Raw genomic sequence first — 10,726 nt, 5'->3', positions numbered from 1 at the left:
TTACTTTCAGTCTGAGGTTGGTGATAGATCCTAGAAGAAACTGTAGAGGAATCTAACCTAACCTTCATGTTAGGCTTTCTCAGATTCAGTGAAGCTAAATACAGCATAGAAAATGGTATTAGAACTTTACTGCAAAGCACTCACTGTTAGTGGAAGTGAAGAAGAAATATGAAGGGCTGTATTCAGTTTTGTTATTGACTGTTGTTTCAGCTTAAAAGTGGCTGCACAAAAATATGATCTCCAGTTCCTGATTGCTGAGGAGAAAAGCATAGCTGAGGAAACCCCTTCAAACAAAATCAATGCCATGGAAAAATGAGGCCTTTTCTTTTCTTCTTGTTTTCAAAAGGTTAATGTCAAAGTTAAGCCACGATTTGTTTGTGAATCAAAGGATGCTCATATATCCAGAAATGTCACTTGAATCTGTTTTGATGATCGTGAACTGTTTATTCTCTCTTTTAATACCCGTAAACTTTTCTGAACAGTTATGTCATCAGGCAATGGTGAAATGGCAGTAAATGATGGCTGTGCCACTGGGGTTTGGGTTTATTTTTGCTTTGTGAGGGGTGGGGGAACATTGAGGAAAGTCCATGTGTGTAAAACACAGGTGAAGTTTAGGAAATCTGTCTGGGGAAAATCAATGTTTTCTTCAGCCATATCTACTTCAGTCATAAAATAGTGTTTCCACTACTTGTAAAACTTGCAGGTCATTTGAAATCCATGTACAGCTTGCTTTCTTATGGAGGCTTGGAATTTGAAGGAATAAACTGTCTCTTAATTTAGCATCACTTGTGATGTTCAGGAGGAGGCCTCCCCCCAAAGGGGCTGATTTAACGAAGAGTTTAGGAGAGCAGCTGCCTCAGTGATTGTGTTCAGGGGACTAAAAACCAAATACAAATACTGTCCTTGGGAGAGCTAGGGAAGGGAAGTTACAAATGGCTTGCTTTGTGATTGCTCTAATTTTGCAGAAAGTGCTGTACCTAATGTAAAATCTGCCTCGTGTTCAATTTATATCAAGTGTTTTAGGACCAGACCAAGAGAGCTGTAATTTCCTCCTTCAAAGGATAGTAATCTCACAACAAGAAAGACATAATGGGTAGAAGTAGAGCTAGGAAAATAAATGCATAAATGTCGTTACATGAGCATGACCAGAAAAGAAACTGCTGTTACAGAACCGACGTGGGAAATGTAGCTCCCAGTCTTACCAACCAGAGAGAAGTGCGGAAGCCACTGCCTTCAGTTTGCCTCCCCTGAACCAACGCTGAGAAGCCCTCGCAAGAATTGCTGAGTGGTGCTGTTTGCAAACCTGGTTGTTTCTCCATACGGGGAGAAGGTGGTGGTCCCTGCTTCTGATCCCTTCTCCTTTACGAAAGTGAGGCCTTTTCTGTGTTTAGTGTTACGCACTGAATGTTTCATGTTGGAGAATTCTGTAATAAAGCAGAATCTTTACATTTGTCCTAATGTGTCAAGGCTGCAAACAGAATGAGGTAGCAAAAATTTCCACTTGTTTTTATAGCTCCTAGTTATTCTTCACTACTTCAGAAAGCAGAGCTGCATTTATTGCCTTTTAGAGCAATGGATTTCATGGTTATGCGACAGATGACTGTAGACAGCACAATACATTTTCCTTTCCTGAGGTTTTCTTGTATGTGTGTGCATGTCTGTAGTTAAATGGAAGATGGAATTATCAAAAGGAGTAAAAAAGGGAACTGAGGGAGGAGTGCAGAACGGTTCTGCCTTGAAACTGAAGTGAGAAAGAAATGACAAAAAGCAATGGTAAGTACATGTTAGAATTTACATTCTGCTTTAACAGTAAAGCACCCAAATGAGGAACATCTAATCTCAGATTCTTAAGCGTTCTAGGTAAACATATGCAAACTGCCATTTAAAAGACTCGGCTGTCTTTTGTTGACAATATAATCTCTTTAATTGACAATCATGCTACACTTCAACCGAACAAACAAACCCCCAACACTTGAGTACCCTTACCTCTCCTCAGATGTATTGCTGATCAAAGCTATAAAAACAACTGCTGAGTAATATTTAGCACTTCGTTTCCAATTATATATACCGATATAAATTGTTTCCTAACTAGAAATAACATTGCGTTCTGGGTTGTGGTGGTTTTGTTTTCCAAACAGTCCCCAATGCTGTGGGTTTCTATCACTTCATATTAGAATCAGAATCAAATCAAACCTTAAGCCAGATTTAACTTAGGCCCAAAGAAGACCACAATTATTAGAGAGATTATTGACAGTGTTGTGTAGGTTTGTAGGTATCACTTTCAGCCATAGTTGTAAATAGATAACTAGAGCTAAGTGTTTAAATATATAGTAGAGAACACTTAATTTTTCTAAGTTAAATGAGCCAGGATCAAAAATTATCTTGACTCCAAATTAAAGATGATGTTCTTGCATGTTAATGGATGGGCAGGTGGGAGTGTTGCAGTGAAAAGTGTTGATGCTGAAGCATAAAGAAATCAAATGATGCTCATGGGAGACAAAAAGAAAGTAAGTATACTTGGCTTCTTTTTTCTAATCAGGAGGTCACGGGTTGTTTCTTTATAAGTTTACATTCTTGGGAAAGTGCTTTTGTCAGTGTCTGATAATTTGGCTGACAATACTGAAGCACTTATGAAGTGATCACCTTAAAAAATGTTCTGCTACTTCTGCATTTTGCAGTTTGGATCAGTAATTGTATGTTTCTACTGTCCTGGTTGTTAGTTCACAGATAAATGGTTTGTGTCTGGGCTCATATTGATGTCAGGACTGAAATGCTAATAGCAATGAGCAAATTGCAAGGCAGTTCCAATGGCTGATGTATGGAAATAAATGTTTTGTGACTCGTATAAAAAATCAAAAGATTGAGCGGAATTAATTCTTTTACTTCTGAATTTGCAGTTGTGAGTTCATTGCTTATTGCACGGAGGGAGATGATAGTTTCTTACATGTAATGGTGTTTCATTAACTTCCCTATTCATTCAGATTATGCTTTTACTGTTATAGAACGGTTATGTTTACATTTACATTTTATGGTCTTATGTTTACTTAAGAGAATAACTTGAAAATGTTCCCCAGATGTAGCAGCCCTGAAAATCTGCCACCATCCAGCGTGAAAGTGCTTAGTTAGTAAATGTCATTTAATCAAAACAATCCACACTGAGGCAGAAGAAAACCCACCACTTTTATGATGGTCACAGTGGAATAAAGGAAATGCTGCTATTGCTTGACCAGTGTGCAGCTGGTCCCATTTTTCCTAGTGAGTGAGACAGCATCCCCAAATGGTTAAGGCATCTGAAACCATATTTTGCCTATTACAGTGATGTTAAGTATAGCATGTGATATCCCCAATATATTTCTCTGCCAGTGTGAGCTTTCTAGGCAACTTCTGGCTGTTGTAACCAATCTATAAAACAGCAGTTTGTGAGTGAGTTGTCTGTACAGTGCCTCTACTGATGTGATTTTTGTTTGTACTATTCAGAGCTATAGGGGAAGTCTGGGGTTCTCTTCTGCTTCCTACTGTTTTAGTATGACAACTAATTGAAGATCTGTGTCTTGCTCACCATCTCCCAGAAGCTAGAATTAATTTCAAAGATGTCTGCAAATGTGAACAAAGGAGAAACAGGACCAAATTTATAGTTGAACACAACTTTGAGTATTACTGAATGGATAAACTAGTGATTATGTGCAGCAGACAAACAGCGAGCTTCACATCCAAAAGTGCAGTTCTCTAGGTTTGTTTTTTAGCAAGTAGTCGCTTGAGTGAAACGTTCAAGTTCAGAATGAATTTCCATTAAAGATTAAACGGCCACAGAAAGCAAACATCATTCCTTATTCTGCACAGTGTTCCTCAGTACTTCCCTGCAAGCTTGCTTCTAGTAAGCAGATTTGGTGGTAGCCCATTTTTTCCCGGTGTCTGCTTCAGTAACAGCAGTGACAGGTAAATGATAGTATGCTGGGAAAACAGATGGCTCCATTGGCACAGAATGGGCAAATACTTAACAATACTCACAGGTGAGCTTGAGCAAAACTACTGTGTTCAGAGAATCTCTAATGCTAGTTTAGAAATGAGGGGATGGAGCTTCGGGAGCCCTCCTACCTGGCCTTAGGATTACATCTTTCTGATGCTGGGAGAAGTGCATTCATGGTCATTTCAGGCCAAGCTGCTGTAATTCCCCAAATGATCTCCTCAGCTCAAACATCTCTCTTCAGTCAGTGAGAGGGTAAAGCAATGAATTCTCTGCAATGACTCCTAGGGATTGCGACTCTGCTACAGTAAGATGAGTGAAGATCACATTGTGTAATTAATTATGAATTTAGTCACTTATATTTCAAACCCCACATGTCTTCATTCATAAGGAGGGGAAACTCTAGAAGTATTAATTGATATCCCTGGTTGACAACATTTGCAGATAAATTCCAAGCTATGAATTTTGGCCCAGCTACCAATTTGGGGTGTCAGTTTTGTGTGATTTGTTCCTGAATTCAAAAGGTCTCTGTTTTGCATTTTGGCATGCTGGCTGAGTCTTCTTAAAGGAAAGTGAAAGTTGAAAAGTGCACTTCTAGAACATATTTTCAAGTGAAATATCATTCTCGCAGCTTCGGGGTTCATAAATATTTTCAGACAACCCAGCATCTACCAGAAAATATTAAACACGCATTACAAATCTAACAATACAAAGAATTAATTTGCAATACTTTATCATAAAGGCATTTGCAGATAGAGTCCTATGTTACTCCACTAGTTGCAGTTATTTGTTCTTTTTACACTGGAGCGGGCTAAAATTCTCCTTTCAAGCTATTTGCTGCTATCTTTTCAAATGAGTTGTGTTCCCCATGCAGCACCCACGATCGATGCAAATATGCTTTCCTTTTTTTTTTTCTTCCACAAAGCAATTACCCATAAATATCAGAGTTCATTGCTGGGTTAGTACATATTGTACTACTGATTTTAAATTGGAGGACTCGCTTGTAAACACTTTCTTTCTGCATTATCATTTAGCGGTAGAATGATGTGATGCTTCATTGTCAGTTTATTTCCAAACACAGTTAAATGCTTGACTTCGTCACCTGTAAATAAGAATCCCCTTTCTCAGTTTTTTAGAAGTCTTCCTTTTGTGCTTTGGATTGTGATGTCTCTTAAGGAGAAGGGAAAGGTTTCCCACTTTTTGATGAAATAGAAATCAATTCAAAAATTCTGGTAAGAATTTTATATAGATATAATAGCATGGAGGTGTATTTGGGGCTGAAGTCTAAAGTCACTGCAAGAGGTTAATTTGAAAAGAGCTAACTGTGATTCAGCTGTAATATTCCCAAACGGTATCTGAGATATGCTCTGTCTCAAGAGGAACAGTGCATAGTGAAGACAAGAGCTTGTTGGTTAAGTTGCTGGTTTGCCAGCAAATACAAATGTACGTATTTCAAGACACAGGTGGATTCTGTTTTGTGGTTTTCCAAAGAAACTTTTGAGATCACTTTTACAAGACATTTGCACAGTGTCAGTAGCTGGGGAGGTAAAATCCATCCCACTGAATTCTCTGAGCACCACGCTTCAGTGCATTGGAAGGGGAAGAAGAAAACGTTGCCTGATCGCAGTGGGGGATCTTGGCTGTTTTCTTGTTTAAGTTCAAGTGAAAAGTTGCCCCTGTCCCAGATGAGAGCTTCTCTCTCCCAGCCTCTAGCTTTGCTGGGGCCCAAGGAGCCACTCTGAGTGCCCTTCATCAGACATGTGCTCCTCACACTCTTGTATCTGTTTCATGATGTTCCTCCTTCTGATCTGTGCTATTTGCAGTAATATCTGGGTTTGTTTGTTGTTTGTTTTTTTGTCTTCTGCTGTGAACAAAGTCCTCTTTTATTTATTTGTTTTGGATTTCTTTCCTGGAACAAATCACTATTCTTTAGGTATTCAGTCCCAGGTTCCAGTCTCAGATAAGAGACAGAGTAAAGTTTTTTCCTTTTGATATCCCATATTCATTGTTTCAGAGTTCTGAAGGGACTGGCTTTGCTGCTCTTTTGATTGAAATAAAGGTTATTCTACTAAATCAATATCAAGTCTGACAGACCCGAAGCCAATGAATTCTTGGAAACAATATGTTGAAAGTTCTGACTTCAGATTTGGCTTTATCAACCCAGAATTATAGTGAGGAATATAAGTGGATTGTCTTCATATCGATAACTTATTAAAGCTGTTTACTGCTGGAAGAATTCCTGACTCTCATGACAGCACCTGAAGTATACAGTTATTAATGTCTCACTCTGGATTCCAATAGCCTGCTTGTGGTGCTTAACTCTGTTGTTAACTATTTGAAAAGTCTTCAGAAGGTCATGTCTATAGACTCAGTGAGGCTAGGAAGTGGCCACTTATCCAACTTATTTACCCCTAAATTTGTATCTCTTGTGTTGCAAATGTGACAGTAAATGCAGGTTAAGGAGCAAGCTTGGTCTAATATTTACCCTTGACTCCTGATGCAAGTAACAGCTCTAGGTGTCTAATTGATACAACTTCAGAGACCTGACCTGAGGGACCTATCTCCCAGGAAGCAGATGTCACTCAGTCTCTAATGAAAGCTTTTGCATGGATTCAGATCTGTATGAAAACTTGTAATTGAGGTTTGGTCTCAGATGCTTTAACATTCCCAACTTTTGACTCTGAAGGTAGTTTGGCTTTTTCCTCCCTTTCCATAATGCTGTTTCCTTTATATTTATATATAGACTTACTTTCTTTGCCTCCAAATTCCAAATTTTGGGGCCATGTTGAAGGAGGTTTGATTCTGTTGAACTGGAAAGCTGAGTTCTTTGTGAGTTTGAATGTTGAAGGAAACAACACAAGACAGAAGTGATAGAGCAAATCTGTTCTTCCTGATTCTGTGACTGTGTCCCCATGCATCCCTAGAAGAAAGGCAGCTCTTATTTAAAAAGCAGTTGGCTTTTTTTTTTCCTATCTCACTTCTAAACTTCTATAAGTTTAAGATAGAAACAGTTTTCTGCTTATTTATTTTTTTGTCCTATCTCCCCTCAGATGGGATGAAATTTTCCATCTGCCCTCACCTAAGAGCTCCTCTGCCTTATTTATGCCAGCAATAATCTCTGCTCTGCACTGAAGCACCACTTAGCACTTATTGCCTCAGGGAATGGGAAAACCTTTGGGGATGACTTAGCCCCTGCAGATTATCAAGCCTTATTGTATCCATATTCCTACTTCCTAGGAAGGAGCATCAGACTGCACTGTACAGATGTTTAGAGCCTCATATTGTAGCAATGATGAGACTTCCATTTGACGGTGTAGTACTATCCTGCCAGTTGAAATCTGAGGGGTTTTTTTTGTACACATTTTGCATCTGTGTATTGCTCTCTTTTCTGCATAGAGGGGGAAAAAAGGGAATTAAATCCCACTCTTTATCTGCAGTCTTCTTCTGTGTCACTGTCTTCACTTTTCATTCTGAGGTCCCAAATCATGTTTCAGCTTGACTGTTGCATGCATGGGGAATGCGTGTAAATAAATCTATGGTTACTTTCTTGGTTTTTAACAGATGAAAAAGCTGAACTTCCTCAAGTGACCATATGGAGGAGGATCATATAAATGGATTGCAACTTCCAAACTCAATTCCGTATTTTCTGAAATTAGATTACTACTTGAAATGTAGATTATTGTCAGAATTGGATTTGGTGTGTAGCTGTGGCTGAATCTGAGCTGTTTGTAAAGTAATATCAGACTCAACATTCACGATAACTCAGTGGGCAGCCCAGCCTGAGGGCTTCTCATCTCCTGCACACAGTGAAGCATCTCTGTAGGAGATGCAGTACGAACTGCTTCAAGCTAGAAACCCCACCTTGCTGCCATGTCACCTCCTGCTTGGGGGAGTAAAGGCATCAAATGATGCCATGTTTATAAGCCGACCTTTGTCAAGAGTATTTTTCTTCCCTGTTCATCTGATTATGAAATGTTTGAGGATAACATCACAAATTTTCATCCAGATGATGCAACATTATGGAGTACAACCATCCGCTGTGATTTAGCAGGAGAATCAGGTTGAGAATATTCCGTATTAAAGACCGATGAAACATTTCCTATTGTGGGCTTCAAGGGCTTTTCAGAGCTTTTCTGCATATGAAAGAACAAAATCAAAGCACCACAGGTGGTTTTTTGTTTGTTCGTTTTTAACACCTGAACCTTCACACTTAGTGCTAGAGTCCTGGCAACTGCCTTGTTTAAAATCGGTTGGTATTTCTTCATTTGCTAACTTTCTGCTACACGCACAACAAGTTTCAGAGGAAAATTTTTTCCTTACTGCTATTGGCACCACAGCAATCTGCATTTCGGGCACTGCTCAAAGGAGCAACTTCCAGGGGATGTTTCCAGTGCAACGTTTTGCTCACACGTATTCTGTACTTTGCCTGGTAGCAGCAACAGCTGCCAAAGTCACAGCAGTGCCAAGTCACAGACAAGCTGTTATTAGTGAGATGCTACTGAATTTGACTGTGTTAATTTGCGAAGATATTATTTGGTGGTCTGAGCATGATCTTAAAAGCAGTTGGGTAACTGGAGCTCTGTATTATGGTACTGACTGAAAACACTGCACCTTCTGTAAAAATAGGGCACTTTCTCAATACCTGCTTTGCTGAGAAGGAATATTGGGCTTTTAGAGGGGAAAAGTTTGTCAAGTTTTTTACCGAGCATTGCATAAAAACAACCAGAATCATCATCTCACATTTTATGAGAACAGTGTCCTTTGATAACAGAGTTAGCTTGGGTAATAGGTGAACATGACAGGTGTCTCTCCAGCTTTGTCCTCTTCTGAGTGGTAAACAGAGGAATTCTCAGACAGCCAGGATGGCATTTTACTTCTACTGTTCTGAGGATTTGCCTTTCTGGGAGTTAGGATCACATCAAATTCTTGCCAGAGGTAATAAGGTGAGCAAAGGATTCGGTTATTTAGCCCCTAGAAATGTATTTGTCTTGTTAACAGCTCCCAGTAGGAGCCTGCAGAAAGTTTATCTCCTCTGTTATGAGTTGCAGGTGGGAGGAGAAGAAATATGAAGATGGGATTAAGTGGAAATTTCCAGAAAAATGGGGTCTGTTGTTTGCAACAGCCTCTGGCCCGCTGCCTGGAGATGTAAAGTTTTTATGACGGTAATCACCTACTTGATGAGGTTATTGATCAATGGGCCTTAATGTCTTGTGTAATGAGCTCATGAGCGCTAATTGTTTCAGTATGGATTTTTATTTGGTATCAAGGTAGCCACTGAAACAAGTTTGGTAGTTTATATAATTGATCTGTTCCAAGAGATCCAAATGCTGAATCAACTAACAGTAGTATATAAAAACAAAAGAAAAATTAATCTCAACTCTGCTCAGTGATTTGCATTCATCTGTGATCGTTAATAAGACAGCTATGAGTTAGATCTGTAGTAGGAAAATACTCTGTCAATGTTTTTGAAACTATCTTTTGTTTGCCTTCATTTCATAAATTGTCTTTTAAAAATTAAAGTGCTCATTCATTAAATAAAAATGTGCATACACCAATCTGATCCAAAGGCTATCAAATTAATTGAAACCTACTTACGGTCTTAGCAGGCTTTCAGTTTGACCTGTGCAATAGTGGTGGCCCTTTGCATGGGGAGAGGTAGGTAGTGGTCAGAGAGGGGAACCTGAGCACTTCAGTAGAGAAACACCTCTTTGTAGTGGTGTGCAATGACATCCTTGTATGAAGTGACAAAGAATGAATGCAAGCAGTGCTATCTCACACGTCAAAGCCCCGACAAAGTTCATTCTGAATCTGCACTAGAGCATTGCACCTTGGTTTTCAGTATGTGAAATGTAAAAGAATTGTTCACAGATGGTTTTCATACAGAATTGTTTCCAGCTTGCTGTTTTTGCTTTTTTCCCCCACACACATAAAAGCTTCAAGCATCAGACAATATAACTGCACAGCCATTGGGTTTGCATGAATTCAGCGATTGATTCCAAGTTAAACAAAAGATGATACGTGTGGAGAGAGGAAATTAAAATTTTATTAGGTTCAGCAGCATCAATCTTGATATATTTTCCACTTTATCTTTTGACCCGAGTTACAAAATGCTGCTGTTATTGACTAATTTTATTCTTTTATAACTCACTTGAAAATGTATATAAACTTCAGACCCTCAGCAGTTCTTGCAAATGTTGACCCATGGCTGGTCAATTTAAATTGTGACAAGGTCAGATCTACCGTTCGTAATTCATGTAATGAAATGCCTCATAAAACCTGAAAAATAATATTCCAAAAGGTGCAGAGAGGACAGGACCTTTCTCAGCTGTTGAAAAAGCAATAAAATGTTATGATATTTCTCTGCATAGGAGCAATAACAAAAACATTTCTAACCAATAATTTGACTTGATTGTAAAGCACATTCAGCTTGATTTACAGTGAAGGCATCTTACAAATATATTATGCACATAACGCACAACTGGGTGTCAACCTGGATAAATAATGTGGTGGCTGCTCTGATTTTCTGTGAAAGAATTTCTGCTAGGCTTGTATTTCCACATCTGACAGTAAACAGTGATTGGGACTAAAAGCAAAAATATGTTTTGGGAAAGCCAAGGCTCCCAAACCTACTTTGTGGTGTCTCCAGAATAACAGTAGCATTTGTTTTATTAATACCACTACACTCTAGTGTCTTTTCTGAACATGCCAGAATCATCTTAAACTGCTATTTCTGCAGCTCTATCCAAAACCATGTTTTCAGAA

Source organism: Tympanuchus pallidicinctus, unplaced genomic scaffold (genome assembly GCF_026119805.1).
Source record: "Tympanuchus pallidicinctus isolate F22 unplaced genomic scaffold, pur_lepc_1.0 scaffold22, whole genome shotgun sequence".
Lineage (NCBI taxonomy): Eukaryota > Metazoa > Chordata > Aves > Galliformes > Phasianidae > Tympanuchus > Tympanuchus pallidicinctus.
The sequence above is the reverse complement of the archived record's forward strand: the minus strand, read 5'-3'. Positions refer to the sequence as shown.